We start from the raw sequence: 18,918 nt of genomic DNA, 5'->3' as shown, positions 1-18,918 counted from the left end.
AGGAAAATGCCAACCCTGACCTGCCTCCTCCTGCTTGTCACTGCACAGGAGCCCCATTGCCGGAAATTCCTGGGCCGAGCACTCTGCTTTCGGGATTGAAGCACGTGCAAGAAATCAGGAACTGACCAAGATCTCGAGGGTCTCCACTGACCTTCAGGACCAACACTTGGTTACACGGGCGACTTGTATTTCTTCAGGCCCGAGATGGGGAAACTGAGGCACGGAGTGGCACAGCAACTAGCCCATGGTCCCACAGCCCGGACACAGCTCCAACTGGATCTAAACACCGGCGCTCTGGGCCTGGGGTCCATGCCCTTCGGCCCCGAAGGGGGCAGACTGTGGCCCCGAAGGGGGCGGACAGTTGTGGCCAAGGCAGGCTCCTAAGGTTGCCGCCTCTTTCCAGCCCACCACGCCGCCTGCACGGACGACACCTTGAATTCAGAGATGCCCGGGTACGTGCGGCAGTTAGTGCCCCGGGGTAAACTTGTACCTCTCGCAAAAAAGCAGCACGTTTCACAAGTCTAAGCCAGGGCTTGGTGACCTTATTCTGTAAAGGGCCTGACAGAAGTAAGTCTCCCCAGCTCTGGGCGTGCCTGCGTTCCAACGAAATTTAGTTTCCGGGCTCTGAAGTTTGATTTCATATCATTTTCCGGTGTCGTGAAATATTCTTCCTTTTATTTATTTATTTCCTACAGTTTAAAAATGCAAAGTCCATGCTTAGCTCCCGGCCTACAAAAACAGGCAGCAGGCAGGATTTGGCCCGTGGGCTGCAGCTGGCCTCCCACAGGCTCTGTAGAAGCTGTTCACAGATGTTTAAGCTAAGGCACAGAGAGGCCATCACCTTGCCCATAATAACACAGCAGCAGAAGTGGCCGTACTCAAACCAGAGGCTGGGAATCCACGTGCCCAGTTTGGTTCAGAAACAAAGGAGTCAAGTTCAGACCCCGGAGTTTTTTTTTACCGAAAGTGGTTCCATGCTGGGTGACTTGGTTAGAAGTCACCGTTGTTGCCGGTGAACCCACAGAGGGGGTTTCTACCAGGCCCCCATCCTGGAGATGGGATTGGCAGCGCGTGAGACACACGGCGTTAGGAGAAATGTCAAGTACGCGCTCGTTCCGCTGCCTGTCGTTCAAGTCAAACAAACAGGGCAGGCAATGAATAATAAGCTTTATTCACTCAAACCCTCCTTTTCATTGGAACATGCATTAATTTTATATACGGTGACTTGCCAGATGCATAAAAGACACATTTTCAAGAATAACAAACACGACTCTGTTCCTTTCTGGTGGCCGAGGGGCTCTTTGGTTTATAGCACCCTGCTCTCAGGAAACCAGATTCTGGCTTCCTTCTCCCCAGTAAATCAGAACTTGCACACGTGGGCTTTTTCAAAAGGCTGGCAGCGTTGCGGGCTGCGGGCAGGGGACCCAGAGAGGTCCTACTGGAAGTGTGGAGGCCAGCCTTACCGAGCCCGCGTGGCGCTGCGGAGCGCGCTAATTGTTTGAGCTGGGTTTTGAATGCAGTCCAATAGCCTGCACTTCTAGGTCAATGCCACCGTAAAGGGCAAACCGAGCTCATGTGCAGGAAAATAAATAATTTGGGTTTATTTTTAACAGCTGCTTTTCAAAAGCTGGGAACAAACAGAGAGACTATAGGCAAAGGAATTACGATGTTACTTTGCCACGCTGTGTCCTTCACGTGGTCCCTTCGCTTCTTCTTAACAACCTCCTACGCTTGGGGCCCGGAAGTCCAACGTCTTCCAAACGGAGGGCACTTGCTCTCTGGCTTGGCCTCGGTGATTTCAGAGTAACCTCCAGTCTGAGACATTATGAAGTGGCTCCGTGGAACAAAGTGTTCGCCTGGGCCTCCACTCCGGTAGGACCCAGGCCATCCTGCCTTCCATTTTCACGAAGCGGTTGCATCACTTTTGATTGAGTATTCTGGATGGTGCTGTGGAAGCTGATAAGGAAGCACGGAGAAAGCTCCCGCCTGGTTCTATCCTGAGGAAAGCCTGCAAATAAATATAATTTTGGACCCGCTTTTCATAATTTGTAACAAAGAATCTGTATTTACAAGTCTTATCTTGGGGACAGAAATGAATGCCTGGAAAAACCATATTTCCTCCATCATTCTGGTTGATTGTGACTTCCAAATTGGATGAACTACATGATCAACACCACCAACTGGTGGGGAGGTATGTATAATAATGAAAGAGGAAACCTAGGAGGAGGAAGGCAAAGGAGAAAAAGAAGAAGGAAAGGAGGAGCAACCACGTGGCGAGTGCCGCGGACTCGGCGGGCAGCGCCGGAGGGAGCGGTGGAGCCACGGGTGCAGTGGGTGCAGCTGGAACAGTGGGCAGCGGGGTGGGTACAGGGGCACAGTCAGGTGATGGTGGGACTGCAGGCGCGGGGACTGGGGAGGTGGGCACTGCCACCACGGCGATGACAAAGGACGAAGATGAGTGGAAAGAATTAGAGCAAAAAGAGCTTGATTACAGCAACCTGCAAGTCCGGGCAAATAAGCGAAAAGGAAGAGGATGATATGGAAAAGAGAGAAGATGCAGGTGATAACTGGGAAGAAGTGCAGGTGGTGGTGGTAGTGGTGTAGAAAAAAATCCTCTGGTCCCTCGAATTAAATGGCTGGTACAAGCACCTCTTGCTCAGTGACCGTTACAGGAACCCCAGAAGCAGCAATGCCCAGCGGTGTGGACAGGCCCCCTGGGGCCAGGTTAACCACCAGGTGAACGCCAAGCCACAGGGACCGCCGGAAGTAGACCGTGATGCACAGTTGCCGTCCCTGCAGGCCACTGCCAAGCACGTAGAAAGCCGGAAATCCTGAGCCTTCGTAAGGGTGGACGACCCCAGATTTGCCGCCACACTCCTTGTGGACTTGCACACCTTCTGGATAAGAAGGTTACAGCTATCCAGTGTGGACACGAAACTTGACGCCAGCCTACTGCGTTCCTCTCAGAGATCCTGCCGGAAGTCAGCCGCCTGGGTTTGATCTGCTGTAAGAGATGAAGATGAAGTGACGTTGGCTGACCTGGCTGTGGCCACCCTGAGGGAACACCCTCTGTAGCAGGCTGTGGCCACGTTAGACTTTCCGGGACATGCCCCTGAAGATGTGCTCAGATAATCCGCGCAGGGCCGTGATTCCTAATTTAAGCCTTTAGTTGCACTCTGAGGTGACCACAAATTAAAATAAACCAAGCTTGGGTCCACCAAGTGGGAAAAGGGGGCCGGGTGAGGGAATAATCTTATTTCTTGTAGTCATTTTCCATTTGGGTAGTGTTCCACAATAAGGCCTTTTTTTTTTTTGCTTTGACTGGCAATTAGTTCCTCGGCGGAGTACACTGCTTGGTTTAGGAGCCTGAAATATGCATTAGGATTGGGAAATGTCTTGTGAATTTGCCAATGCCTAAAACAGAACCAAACAGGCTTTGGTGTAAAGGACAGTGGCTGCCAGGGAGCTCTACTTCAGGGGCTGCTGAAGTCTCTAACCAGGTCTAAATTGTATGGCAAATGGCAGTGGGCACAGTATCCAGCAAGTGTCTGCTCAGGCTAAAGGAGTCATTGCCCTGTTCTCATCAGTTTAAAGCAGAACTTTACCTCGCACCCTTTTTAAGTTCCATAGATCTTGTGTGATCTTTGACAAGAATTCCAGATGTCATTGTGCCCACATTTCACCAGTATTGGATATTTTCTAGCTGCAGTGATTGTCCCAGCTAGCTCCATTATCAACTTTTGGGAGTGTCTTTATGTTTTTCATTTGGAGAGTCTGGGGTAAAAGACAGGTGATGTAGCACTGGTGTTTTTAATAGTTACATCTTAAATGATCCAGTAGGTTTTAGTCCTTAAAAGGGACTTGAAGAATCTACCCAGAGTTATTGAAAAGTGTCTTTCCATTAAATGAGATATTCTGGTAATTTCCTAGTTTTATCTCTTAGGTTCAAAAGAAATATTTCAGAGCGGTGTGTGACCATTCGATGCAGAGTCTGGCTGTCTCTATAATAAACCCCTTTGCCAAATGCAGGACTTGCAGACTTTCCACTGGTAAGAGCAAAGCAAGTGGGTGGCTACTCCCATGCTGACGTGGCAGCATTTTCCTGTGGGAGTTCAGCCCCAAGGAAAGTGTCAGTGCAGGAGCTGGGCTCCGGCAGTGTAACAGCGTCTCCTGACACTTCTGGGCAATGATGTTGGCACTATGTGTGGTGGCAGGACGGGTGCCTGCCTTCCGATGTGTTTGGGTGAGTAGCTGAGCCAAGGAGAGGCTGAATGATTAAAAGTGACACAAGGGATTCTTGGTTAAACTGAAGACTTCATTTGGGAACCAAAGACCTTCACAAATAATCTCTCGGACATTGAGCCACATATTTTCCCTGAGAAGTGTGCCTCTTCTCCAGCAAAATCTTGTTGGGTGTTATGTTTTTGAGGAATGAACTTCGATACATATGTGGATATGTTATTAATGGCATACTGTACCAGAAATCTGAAGCCCTGCAGCAGATTTAAAATTCCAACTCTTGTCATAACTCTTTAAAAGATTGTGAATTATCAAAATGCACATGAGCCAAGTTTTAATATACCGTATGATGGGTAGATGGGGCTGTCCTTTGTACCATTTCTTTCTCTGAATGATCAGGCATGGTCTTGGCAGCAAAACCATATAAAAGTAACAAATTCCATAAAAAGTAAATACATGGAAAAAAAGAAAAGAAGCAGAAGCAGCTAATTCAGTAGCTATAATATGAATATGGTCATACATAATCCTGTAAATCATTCATTCTGAACCAGCTGCCAGCCAAGAACTGCCCTGGGTGCTGCCAAGCCCAGGGCCCCCCACCCCCACCCCTTTCCCACCCCCGGGTCGGAATCCAGGTTAATGCATGCACCAAATGGAAACACAAGACAAAGCACTTGGTACCTAAGAAGCAGGCAGGTCAAGCGCCCTGGAGGCTCAGAGAGGGAGGAGAGGACCTGCAACCTGAGGGTAAGTCAGGGAAGGCCTGGCGTGCTCACTGCTCGCTGCTCGGGCGTGAAGTCTTCAGAGTCCTCCGCTGCAGGTGGCCCTACGCTAAGCGCACACGCTGCTTTGTTCCTCATAGTCAAGCTCAAGCCTTCCTCAATCTTCACCATCGAGTCTGGATGCCTGCTCATTCTCTCGGCCCAGGGCCCTCAGCCCAGCACCTCAAACCCTCCAGGCTGGGAGGAGAGCCTCGGCCCCCTCAGGCTCCCCACACTCTGGGTCCAGAGCCCCTGCCCCCGGGGGTGGGGAGGGGCGCCCAACTCCTGTCTGCAGGAAGGCCAGGCGTCCTCATTGTCGCCAGGGGGCAGCTCCACACTGGGCTTAAAATCATGGGACCCCTAAGGACAGACAGTCCCCCAGAGCTCTCATCCATGGGGCCCAAGAAAGGAGCTATGGATCACGGCAGCCACCAATACCCAGGCACCAGGGAAGGATGAAAGCAAAGCTCAGGACATCCAGAGGGACCCAGATCCTCCACGGAATGAGGAGCTTGAGTCAATCAAATTGGGGCTTGGCAGAAAAGAAGTCAAGTGCGTATGCTTTTCCATTTCCACAGCAACTGAATAGAAATGATTGCATAGTATGCTATAAACTTCTCTAATATTTACGAGAATTTTGACAAAAAATTTCTTCACAAAGATCATAATCAAAATTAAATGTCAGGGGAAGCGGACTTGGTGCAGTGGATAGGGCGTCCGTCTACCACATGGGAGGTCCGCGGTTCAAACCCCTTGACCCGTGTGGAGCTGGCCCATGAGCAGTGCTGATGCACACAAGGAGTGCCCTGCCATGCAGGGGTGTCCCCGGGGTAGAGGAGCCCCACGCGCAGGGAGTGCGCCCCGTAAGGAGACCTGTCCAGCGCCAAAGAAAGTGCAGCCTGCCCACGGATGGCGCTGCCCACACGGAGAGCTGACACAACAAGATGACGCGACAAAAAGAAACACAGTTTCCCGTGCCGCTGACAACAACAGCAGCAGACAAAAAGAGGAACATGCAGCAAATGGACACAGAGAACAGACCACTGTGGCAGGGGGGCAGGAGAAGGGGAGAGAAATTAAAAAATAATAATAATAATAAATATAAGGGAAGTGGACTTGGCCCAGTGGTTAGGGCATCCGTCTACCACATGGGAGGTACACGGTTCAAACCCAGGGCCTCCTTGACCCGTGTGGAGCTGGCCCATGCGCAGTGCTGATGCGTGCAAAGAGTGCCATGCCACCCAGGGGTGTCCCCCGCATAGGGGAGCCCCACGCGCAAGGAGTTCGCCCTGTAAGGAGAGCCACCCAGCGCGAAAGAAAGTGCAGCCTGCCCAAGAATGGCACCACGCACCCAGAGAGGTGACACAACAAGATGATGCAACAAAAAGAAACACAGATTCCCGGTGCCACTGATAAGGATGGAAGTGGTCACAGAAGAACACACAGCAAATGGACACAGAGAGCAGACAACTGGGGGGGTGGGGAACAGGAGAGAAATAAATAAAAAATAAATATATCTTTGAAAAAAAATTAAATGTCAAACCAGGTAAGTGATTTATAAAATATATGAGAAAAGGTTATGATCTATGCTATATAAGTAACTATTACAAAAAAAGAAGAAATAGTGCCCAGTTTTTTGGTTTGTTTTTTTTTTAATGGCCAAAAAAATGCAAAGAGGCAATTCGTAAAGAAGAAATAGAAATGACCCATAAGGATAAAAAAACCAAAACCTAACCTCCCTAGTTACCAAAGGATTTCACCTCAAAGCACTTTCTTTCGCGCTGGCTGGCTCTCCTTACAGGGCGAACTCCTTGCGCGTGGGGCTCCCCTATGCGGGGGACACCCCTGGGTGGCACGGCACTCCTTGCGCGCATCAGCACTGCGCATGGGCCAGCTCCACACGGGTCAAGGAGGCCCTGGGTTTGAACCGCGTACCTCCCATGTGGTAGACGGATGCCCTAACCACTGGGCCAAGTCCACTTCCCTTATATTTATTATTATTATTATTTTTTAATTTCTCTCCCCTTCTCCTGCCCCCCTGCCACAGTGGTCTGTTCTCTGTGTCCATTTGCTACATGTTCCTCTTTTTGTCTGCTTCTGTTGTCAGCGGCACGGGAAACTGTGTTTCTTTTTGTCGCGTCATCTTGTTGTGTCAGCTCTCCGTGTGGGCAGCGCCATCCGTGGGCAGGCTGCACTTTCTTTGGCGCTGGACAGGTCTCCTTACGGGGCGCACCTCAAAGCAAATTTCAGGCACAATTTTTCACTCATAAGAAGATTTAAGAATTAAAGAGATGCTTTTTTAGCAAGTTTCAGGGGGAAAAAATATCATATACCTTGGGGGAGCCGAAATGTGGTCAATCTTTCTGCATGGCAATTTTTGATAAATGTTGAACACCTTTAAGAGGTGTTTTGGCCCTGCAAGGTTATATCTAGGATTTATTCTACAGAAAGAAGTATGGGTGTTCACAAATATTTTTAAGCATATTTACTGCATTATATTTATAACAGTGAAAGACAGGAAACCATCTGAATGACCAAGAGTGAACTGACTAAAAATAAAGAGCCAAACAATAAAACAGGACACAACTATTAAACTTTAGGAAAAGAGTTTAACAGCACAAAAAGGTATTTGTAGTAAATTAAGTGAAGAAACCATATTGCAAAACAGTATTCTATGTTATGGTGACATTTTTGTTAAATAAATAACAAAAAACCAACTGTTATTTATATAGAAAAACATCTGGAAACATGTATTACAAGGTGTTAATGGAAGTTGTTTCTGAATAGGTAGAATTGTGTGTGGTTTTTCACTCTTTTTCTATTTATATTTTCTGCAGTGATCATATATTTTTCTAACAAGGGAAAAAGGATTATTTTAACAATAGAAACATATGTACAAACAAAGTTGGGAATAATATTTGCAGAAAAAAATATGTTGAAGATAGCATATGTCAAAAAAGAACATACAAATGCATGTGAAATGGGGGGAATATATAACAGGCATTTCGACAAAGATGAAATGTATTTCTAGATAACAAAGACATGGAAAACATTCAGCACCATTAGTAATGAAAGAATAGCAAAATTAATAAATGAAAAAGAAGCATTCCTCAGTTCCCAGTTAATCAAAACATGCTCTTTTTTAAAAACTATAATAACTTTAAAAGCACTATTTTTACTTTTATTGAAAAGTGTCGCACTTGGGCTTCATTAAAAACATTAATCAACATTAAATGTTCAAAGCCACACCCCAAACCCACCACTTAGAAAACACAGAGTTAATATTTGGTGAACAGCATTCTAGATTTTTCTAAGGAGAGAAAGAAGGCTGATAATTTTATAACATGCTTATCTAGTGATAATTTTATAACATGCTTATTCTGTTTTTCTCTCTTTAGTTTCTTCAATGCCTAGAACAGTATCTGGCACATAGAAGGTTCTCAATAAATATTTGTTATGAATGAGGAGAATAGCATTAAATCATAATGTTATATTAAACTAAAATAATTTAAATTAATTTTATTTGCATTTCATAAAAGATAAAGAAGCTGAAGGAATTTCTGAAATTCAAATAAATGTTTTATTTCCAAAAGAAATATTAATTCTTATAAGAGTCTTCCTAGATTTTTTTTTTAAGTGATTAAAGTCATGGATTGGTGTTATTAAAGCTTTGTTCAAATTTTTATGTTTTAACTTTCATTTTCTAGTCTTAAAAAAAAATAAATTTGGGCTAATTTCCCTACTTATGGGTTTCTGTGCATTATTACAATCATTTTAACTCATCCCATTGATTGGCTGGATGTTTTGTTTTGTTTTGTTTTGCCAGAAGAGCTTTTTTTCTTTCTTGAATTCTGTACTGTTTCAGCATCTGTCTGCCACTCTTTTACTTAAGTGGCAACTTGCATCAGTTTAATATTTCTGGATTTTGCTTTCTCTTCTTCAGAACTCTGTAGACATTGCTCCATTGTCTTCTCTTAAGGAGTCTGGGACACCTGACTTTTTTCCCCTTGCAGGCTTTTTCTGCCTGAATATCTAAGGAAGTCTTTGTTTATCCTCCAAGTTCAATAACTTAACCAGGATACAGCTTAATGTCAATCATTACGTATCATTTTTTCCTGATGCCCTTTCAATTTTAAGATTTGTACTTTATGATGATATATCTCCCTGAGTATATATTTTTTTCTATTTCATTTGTTGGGTCTCTAATTCAGAGACAGCAATTGTCCTTATATTGGATCATCTTTGTCTTCTATAGCTATCATCTCCAATAACGACTTTAATCTTTGTCCTTTCTCTGTGTTTTTTTTTTAATTAGAGAAGTTATGGGTTTACAGAACAATCATGCATGAAATACAGGATTCCCATATACCACTCTATTATTAACACCTTGCATTGGTGTGATACAATTGTTACAATTGATGAAAGCACATTTTTATAACTGTACTATTACCTATAGTCCATGGTTTAACTCACTGTTTGTGTAGTGCAGTTTCACGGATTAAAAAAATTTTTTTTTCTATTATCACCTATATTTACCATGAATCAATTCTTCCGTGTCAATAATTTGATTTTTTTTCCTGTGGTATCTCTGTTCTTTACTCCTTCTAATTTATTAATGAAATCATCAATATTTTTTGTTAATTTTCTTGATGGGTTTCCTTTGCTCTGAAATCTTTTTAAATCTCACTTTATTATTTTATATCACTTCAGCTTTGAGGTCTTGTTTTATTGAATTCGTAGTCTTATCACTTTCTTCTGTTATTCAAAGTATCCATGGGTAGTTCCCAGAACAGGCTTTCTTCCAGGGTACGCTCTTCATTTGTTTTTTGTTTTTTTTTTGCTAGCCATGTTCTCTTTCTTTTGTTTGCTTGTTGTTGTTTGCATGGTTGCCATATCATGTCTTACTCCTGCTCAGTGGATGCAGCTCTGTACACTATTTACTCTGAAGTAGAGGGAGAATTTTACTTAACACTATTCCCACATTATTTGGGGCCCTGTTGGGTTCTGGGCTATAGTGTGGTAAAGGATTTTACTAACTATCCACTCTCCCATAGTCTGGGGACATAGGCGGAGAAGGGCAGACAATGAAGTAGAGGGCTCAAACAGTAGCCTTCTCTTGGAAGCCTGGGCTCTGCTCTCTCTTTTGGGATCTTTCTAAATGTCATAAATCAGTTCCGCTCCATCCAGCCAAGGCTGTGTCACACTGCTGTGGGTTTTGGCTTCCTACACAATGGCAAGACTTGGCAGCCCCTTCTGCCTCCACCATCTCAAGGTGACATGTAGAGCCTTCTAAACTCAAAGGATCTTTTCCCTGAACTTTTCTCAGGGCTGCCTACTCCTGCCTCCTCTGTTAGAGAGCCTGTTTCTCTCTCAATTGAAGAATATTAGTAAGAAAGTTCTGTTTCATCAACCCTCTTTCTTTCCTTGGGGAGAGAGATTTTGATTCAGGAGCTTTCAGAACTATATCAGAATTTTCTGGTTCTTTCCAAGATCATGAATCTTCTAGACACAAAGGTAATTCCTTGTTTGGTTATTATTGTTGGTTGTTGACTTGCTTTTTTGTGGTTTTTGTTTGTTTACTTATTTATCTCATTTGGAATTGGGGAGGATCTATAGCCTTCATTCTTCTTCAGCTAAAAACCGTTCCATACTGTCTGGAGCAGAATATGCTGGGTTTTTTTGGAGATCAAAATCATTTTGTGATGTTCCTTAGGTATGTCTGTGACCCCAGATGTGGACAAGATGTGGGAGGTAGGGGAGCTGTGCCCTAATGACAAGACCCAATCCTTGATGCTAAGAGTGTCTTCTTCCTTTCCCTCTGTCTCATGAAGTTGAGAGTGTCCTATAAAGCCACATGCCTCTCTAATCAGTGGAGAACAGTGGCCTTGCCACAAAACCAGATTCACTGGAGAAGTAAAGAGGAAGCAGCCTCATTCCAAAGAGTTCTCCCTCTGCCCCCATTCATCATCCTCATTCCTCTTTTCAGGATCTTTTGCTACATCCCCACTGTAGAAGAGTGATCGGCAATGCTGGCATTACTAGACCAAATGACCAACGTATCTCCTCGCTGGCTTGCCCGCTCCCTTGTCGCAGCGCTAGCAGATGAGTCTCGCCATTTTGAGGCTCTATGATGGAGGTCCTACCGATTAGGATTTCTTTGGTGTGAGCAACAATGAACATCTCTGGCTAATTAAGCAGAAAAAGAACTCATTTGGAACTTATGGGATACCTTTCATACTTACATGAAAGGATAAGGAGCTAGACCTGGAAAAGAGGGGACGAGGGCTACTCCAGAGGTCTGAGAGGTGGGAGAGGAAGGGCAGTCTCTTCTTGGCAGTGCGGTTGAAATGAGTCAGCTCCAACTATCTTTAGTCCTGATGTTGCTGGACTTAAAATTTATATTCATGAAGAGAGAGAGTGAAGGATTCACCCCTGGACTAAGAGACAGTGGAACAGTTTGACAGACTGAGGGGAGAGAGATTTTCCCAAGCAACACCACGGCCCTGCTAACAAAAGAAGGAGGCTGTCTTTAAACTTACCTCCAGAAGATGAGAGTTTTCCTCTGGGCACACTGCCAGGCCAGTTTTTCCTTTAGAAAAAGATTTGACTTTTTACAAAATGTGAGATGCCGGAAACAGTAAAAATTGCACCCTCAATATTATAATACATGACAGGTCAGTTTTTCTCAGAAAATTCTAAGCTGTAATAACATTTTATATTCCGAATAATACCCCAGAGCCTAGATTAAAGCTGGGAAGTGACTCTAAAGCAGGGGCTCTTAACCTTTTTTATTCCATGCTCCCCTTTGCCAGTCAGGTGAAAACCACGGGCCCCTTACTAAGTCCACACTATACTATGTATTATTTAATAAATATATCACACCTGCACTACCATGTCCCCGCAAGAAGAACATTTTTTTCAATTTAAATTCAGGCTCACAGACCCCTTGTCAAGAACCTCTGCTCAAAAGGGAAAGAGAAGTTTAAAAGCCACCAACCTTGCCTTCATAGGATAAATGGCAACATGCAGTTTAGCACAGAACAGGCTTTTCCATCTCTAGATAAGCCAATAACTATGGAGAGGAGAGAACCAGGCAGAAAAATGTAGTTGAGAGACAAAATAAAGGATCTAGCCTGCCTTGCTACTCAAAGTGTAGCATCAGCATCGCCTCGGAGCCTGACAAAACGCAGAATCTCAGGCCCCACCCAAACCAATGAATCAGAGTCTGCACTGCAACAAGATGCCTGGCTAATTCCTGTGCACAGTAAAGTTTGAGATTTGGAACACAAACTCTAGTGTCAAACCGCCTGGATTAGCAAGTGGTTGAAGTGGGAAAGCCCTTTGAAGAAGAATTCCATCTAACAAATACAAATGGAATGACAGAATTTGCTAACCTTCATGAAGTAATGGACCTTGACAACAGTCATCACTGGATGCTAGAACTGGTGAAAGACTGATGGGAGCTGTATCATGGGTCAGTTAGGCTGACACCACCCAGACCCATGGAACAAATGTCACATGATTAAAAATAGAGTGTCCAGGCATCATGTGCAAAAGGAATGAAGAATGTCAGCCCTAAAGGATCCTTTCCAGAAAATCCAACCTGCATCTACTCTCACCTCTAGTTCTATCTCCCAGATTAAAAGTAATACTGGGGACAGAGGAACATGTTAAATGATACTATGAAGATAAAAACAACAGAACTCAGAATATGGAAATTTTTACGAAGGGCATGGGGAAAGAAGGTGGGAAAACAGATTAAGAGCGACTAAAAGCATAAAGCAATGCACTATTTGGTGGTTGTGTCCTGATTCAAACTTCAGGACATTTTTGAGGCAATGAGGGAAAACTGAACATGGATCATGTATTAGGCGATGTAAAGGAATATTTTTGAGAATGTGATGATGGTATTATGGCTGTGTAAGAAAGGAAAAGTCCTTACCTGCTACATATGTTTGCTGAAGATTTTACAGGTGAAATGATATGATATCCAGGATTAAAATACTCCAGAAAACAACCACAAACATTTAGGAGAAAAAGATGAAATAAGAATGGCAGAATGTCTGGAATTATTAAAGGTTAGCAGCGGCCACATGGGGCTCCATTGTACAAGTCTCTGCTTTTGCATTTGCTTGAAATTTTCCATAATAGAAAGTTAAAAAAGAAAACAAAACCCATCTGTGTTCATATCCTGGCTCCAACACTTCCTGACTGTGTGATGAAAGAAAACTTATTGAACTTTTCTAGGCCTCAGTGCCCCCATCTGTCTCAAAGGCTTGTGAGGATTACATGAGACAATGCACATAAAGCACAAAGAGCAAAACCCAGCACATAGTAACACTCAGTAAATATTCTCCATTGATTCAGTACCTATGAACTAGCTTAGGTTCCCTGTGGCAATGGATCAAGATCAAGATGAGGCATCTGACAGCCCTGAGTCAATCAAATCTTTTAAAGACAAAAGTCTTACGTTATGGGAATATTAGTAAATATAAAAACCCATCAAGGGGAGCAGATGTGGCTTAAGCAATTGGGCTCCCATCTACCATATAGGAGGTCCAGGGTTCAATACCCAGGGTGTCCTGGTGAAGGCAAGCTGGCCTGTGTGGTGAACTGGCCCATGATGAGTGCTGACCCATGCGGAGTGCTGCCCCGCACAGGAGTGCTGCCCAGCATAGGTGTGCTGGCCCATGCTGAGAGCTGATGCAGCAAAATGATGCAACAAAAAGAGACACAGAGGAGAGACAATAAGAGATGCAGCAGACCAGGGAGCTGAGGTGGTACAAGAGAATGATTGCCTCTGTCCTACTCCGGAAGGTCCCAGGATCAGTTCCTTGAGCCACCTAATGAGAATACAAGCAGACACAGAAGACCACACAGCAAATGGAAACAGAGAACAGACAAGGGAGGGAGGTGGGAGAAAGAAAGAAAGCAAGAAAGCTTGAAAAAAAAAAAAAAAAAAAAGCTGTCAACCTGTCCTGATTCTTCTTGACATCAGAGAAAGTTTAAATCATGATCCTTTACTAATTAAAAGATGAAGCACTGTCCAGACATGCTGATTCCATGGTGGTAGAAAACCATTCCAGGGAAATGGACTTGGCCCAGTGGTTAGGGCGTCCGTCTACCACATCGGAGGTCTGTGGTTCAAACCCCGGGCCTCCTTGACCCGTGTGGAGCTGGCCATGCGCAGTGCTGATGCGTGCAAGGAGTGCTGCGCCATGCAGGGGTGTCCCCCGCGTAAGGGAGCCCCACGTGCAAGGAGTGCGCCCCGTAAGGAGAGCAGCCCAGCGTGAAATAAAGTACAGCCTGCCCAGGAATGGCGCCACACACACTTCCCGTGCCGCTGATGACAACAGAAGCGGACAAAGAAACAGCAAATAGACACAGAGAACAGACAACCGGGGGAGGAGGAGAATTAAATAAAATTAAATTAAAAAAAAAATTAATAAAAAAAAAAGAAAACCATTCCAGCTTTAGACTCTGCCCAGAAATAAAACACTTGAAGAGTCCACAGGAGACTTTTAGAGGCTTATCTTGTGAGGACTATTTTTCTCCAGTCTACCTATGTCTAGGTTTATAACACCAAAATGAACTTTCTTGAAAATGGCCGCCACAACACAACCTGCCACGTGTGACTCCAACCTCTATCTGCCCCAGAATCACTTGGAGGGCAGGCCAACCACAGATGGCTTGCAGACACACTCCTGGCACGCTGTCCTCAGATGGCAGTAGTGGGGCTTCACGTGACTGCAGCCATAAAGCAGCCTCTATTTTTGTATTAGTAAAAGGGGGTAATTACCCCCTTTGTATGATCTTGAAAGGACTAACCGAGTCATCATACATGTAAGGTACTTGCTCCAGGGAAGCTGCTTGGTGCCAGTTTCCTTCTGGGAGGAGAGTTTTCTCCTCATCCTCAGCTTTGACCCTCCCCCCCATCCCCTCTCTGATAAGAAGCCCCACATTTTAGGCAGCCTCCCTCAGCCCTCCCCCCACTCAAATGTATACCCTCCAGCCCTGGTACTCTGCTCTGAGGTTGAGACCAGCCAGCTCTCAAAGATGCTTCAACCTGATGATCTCAACCACTTGCCAGCCTCAGCCCCACCCCCCTCATGGTTTACACTTGCCGGCCAGGGTCCAGTCACCTCCCGGCCCCAACAAGGTGTGTCTGAGTCTCATGAAAACCAAATGGGATCGGACATTTGATTCCTTCTCCAAGAACTCTCCTATTCCACTTGAAGGAAAAGGAAAGAACGAAATAGATGATTTCTGGCTCTGCACCCCATTTCCCAGAGGAAACTGTTGTCCCATAAATTAAGAAGAAAAACACTAAGGTCCCAAGGTCCGGTGACTGCCAGCCGGCGCCAAGGGGGTGACAAGGAGCCGCCCAGGCACTGCCCGGCCAGTGGCAGCAGGACGCTCATTCCCCACATTCTCTCAGGATTAGGGTGCGCATTCTCTTCTGTTTTTAGAATATTCCAGATGCCTTCCTGCATTCCAGAGCCTCTGCAACGTGATCGCCCTTTGGTGGATCCTGCATCCACCGGCTTAGGAACCAGATGGTCCAGGGTCTGGCCCTGGAGGCCCCAGGAAGGGGAGCTGGGCCCCTCCCTGTCTCCGCAGCACCTGTAACGTGACACTCAGTCACACGAACAGCTTCCTTAAGCCTGAGAGCAGAGAACAAGGCTCTCTCCACCCTCCTGGAGCCCCATGCAGGGTGCAGAGTCCTCCAGCAGCCTCGGCTGGGCCCATGGACCAGGGAGGCGCCCTCTGGCCCTGGGCTGCAGGGGGCCCTGGGCGCATTTAGACTACACAGGCCCCTTCTGCCCAAGGCCCCTGGGCATTAGCACAGCAATGCCACGGCCCCTCCTCCAGATGGCTCGGGGTGGTCCTGGCTGCTGTGTCCCCCTCTCCTTATGCCATCTCAGAACTCTTCCCTGCTGGGGGTTTTCTACCAGCTCCCTGTGAAGGCCAAGCCAGCACATGCATGTTCCAGGCAAGGGGGAGAAGCGGGTAATGCCTCGCTACCTCCCAGGTCAGTTCAAGGACAGCAGCCTTGGCCTTGTCTGGGGTCTTGTTAGAAGACCCAATCTCAAGCCCCACCCACATGGGACTCTACATTTTGACAAGATATGAGGGTGATTTGTAGGCACGCACAAGTTCCAGAAGCACTACTTGACGGGGCTTGTTGGGTTTCACCCAAACTGTCCAAGGGAGCAGCGCTAGCCTTCCAGGAGACGTGGGCGCTGTCCTTAAAGCCACTTGGGAGCAGGCTGTGCGGAGGCGGGCACTGAGGAAGGGCCATCCCTGGTGCGAACGCTGTTTAAATTCAGGCTACAAACTGGCGTGAAGAGTACCTGTTCCCATCTGTGGCTGCTGCTGATCAGGAGGTTGGGGGTGCTGCGGCCCCTGGCCCGGTAGCCGCTGAGTCTCGGTGAGGCTCAGTGCTCTAGAAGACAGGACCACCGTTCCCATCACAAACCACATGGGGAAACTGGACAAGGACAAGGACAAGCCAGTTACACTTGTTTTACTGCTTTATCTCATGCAATAAATGAATACTTACTTTATTATTGCCATGGCATTAATAGCTGCAGTTACTAAAAACCTAGTGTTTTAGTTTGCTAAAGTTGCCAACGGCAATATATAAAAAATGGTTTGCCTTTACCAATGGGAACTTATTAGCTTACACACGTACAGTTCTGAGGCTGTGTAAATGTCCAAATCAAGGCATCTTCAGGTGATGCTTTCTCCCTGAGGACCAGTTGCTGGACTCCTCTGGCACAAGGCAAGGAACACGGCAATGTCTTCTGGTCTCTCCCTTCTCTTCTGGGTTTCATTGCTTTCAACTTCTGGCTTCCATGGCTTTCCTCTTCTCTCTCTCTCTGAATTTCTTTCTAGTATAAAGGACTCCAGTAAGAGGAGTGAGACACTCCCTGGGCCATGTCTTAACAGAAGTAACCTCATCAAAAGGCCCTCTTACAAGAGGTTTATACCCACAAGAATGGATTAGCTTTAAGAACATGTTTTTCAAACCATCACAGCTAATGTGGACCAAAAATTTCATCAGATGAACTCATGTTATTGCCCCAGGAGCGCTCTGCTGTGACGTAACATCCAGAGATGGTTCTTTCTGGGATCCAGATCCATGATTTCCCAAGGAAGCTTCAACAAGTTCCAGGTGGCAGGTGGAGGGGAAAACCAACCCGGGAGACCCCAAAGCTGGATACTAACCATGGAATAACCAGTACCCCAAAACAAATGGAGCAGAACATTGGGGTCTGAAAAGCAGAGAGGGGCCTTGGTCCTGGGTCTCACTTCCTCTCCATCAAGAGGGGAGTGAAGTCCGGCCAGGAGAGCTCCCACCTAGGCTACCGCAGAACGGGTGGCAGAGCTGGGCAGAGAGCTGTCTATGGACTCTGTTCCCAGCACCGTTCTCCTCCAGCCTCTCAGAGCCCGTTTCGTTTGGGTTCCCTGGGCGTGTGGATTCTCGTCCGTGTCTGATCTGCAGGGTGTCTCCTCGTGGCCTTGTCCATTCCTCGAAGGAAGAGACTGTGAGATGGGCACTTAGGCTGGAGGGAGGTTGACCAGGGTCAAGTTGAAGAGTGGTTTTGTAGAGTCTCCACTGCCAGGGCAGCTGCACGGAACACGATGTCCCCCACAGTGAGAACATTTGCACGGGGCCTTTTTAAAAAGTCACCGGAGGCCACCCTCTTAAATCAAGAGAGATGGCTTGTCTCCTTAGGGTGGAAGGATTTCCTGGTTTTGGGTGAGATTCTCTCAGGACCCTCCCTCCTGAGAAGTCAGGAGGATAAAGCTCACAGATGCCCCCAAGGCAGGGGAGGTGATGGAAAGAAAATGAGCCTGGCTGGGCCACCCACTGTTTGTGTGGTTTGGAGCAAGACATTCACTGTCCCCATTATTCAGTGTCCACCTCTGACAGATGGGGTCATGTGGTTAGTCCTAGTTCCTTCACAGGAGGTTGGGAAGCTCTGGCTCCCAGGGTCTGTGAAGGCAGTTCAGACACTATGTGTAGTTATGAAAGTCACAGGGAAAAGAACCAGAACAATCCCCTTAATAATCATAGAGGAAAACCTAACCAAGGTAGAGTCCTCTCTGCACTGGAGGGGACCCCAAGAAGCCATTTGGTCCAGCTTAGCCTTCTGGAAATGCTATGCCAGGCTGTGGGGCTCTAGTGTACTTGGCCGGCAAGTATGTATTAGGTGCCAGTTCTGTGCCCAGCACTCTTCTAGGTGCCAGGGAAACAAAACAAAATGGACAGAGCTCCCTGCACTCATGGACCATGCGTCCTGGTCCAGGCCTGTGCCTTCACTGGGCACACGCTCAGGAGCAGCCCCTCTGTGCTAATCACCTAGGCCATCACACCTCTGTGGACAGTACAGGCGTTCCTATGGAGTCACTTACTCCAGCGACTTGCCCACCTTGCCAGAATGCCATATGTCCCCTAGTGCTGTGCTATTTAAAATGTAGAAGCTCCATGAAACTGGAAGCCTTCCCCTTGGTGTGAGTTAGCTTTTCAGACTCCTGGCCAGCCAATAAGAAGGAAGGGTGGTGGTAGGTAGCCAGCAGGTGCACACCAGGTGCACAGAAAAAGGGTACAGAGCAGGAGGCTGGGACCAGAACCAAATGTCCCCCCCCCAGACCCGTGGGGCTCCAGGAGGCAGAACACTGCAGGGTCCCTAGGAAATCCGGGGTGCTCAGCTGGTGAGGACACGGGGCAGGCAGACCTCATGGGAATATGCACCCAGGTCTCCACCCCCAGGATCAGGGCAAGGGGCCCTGATGATGCCAGTGTGACCCAAGAGGGAGAAAACAAGAAGTCATTGACCCCAGTGGAGGCATTGGCTCAAATGAGACCAAATCAACTAGATAATTGGGTTCCATAAACATCCCCTTGGAC

The 18,918-nt window shown here is 46.5% G+C and overlaps 1 pseudogene; it reads left to right on the top strand.

Annotated features, from left to right (window-relative positions):
- The first annotated feature begins 204 nt into the window (after positions 1-204).
- Positions 205-2,835, top strand: LOC131278871 (protein CDV3 homolog pseudogene; annotated as a pseudogene).
- Positions 2,836-18,918: the final 16,083 nt, after the last annotated feature.

Source organism: Dasypus novemcinctus, chromosome 6, assembly GCF_030445035.2.
Source record: "Dasypus novemcinctus isolate mDasNov1 chromosome 6, mDasNov1.1.hap2, whole genome shotgun sequence".
Classification (NCBI taxonomy): domain Eukaryota; kingdom Metazoa; phylum Chordata; class Mammalia; order Cingulata; family Dasypodidae; genus Dasypus; species Dasypus novemcinctus.
Note: the sequence above shows the minus strand (reverse complement) of the source record. Positions and strands in the feature narration are given on the sequence as shown.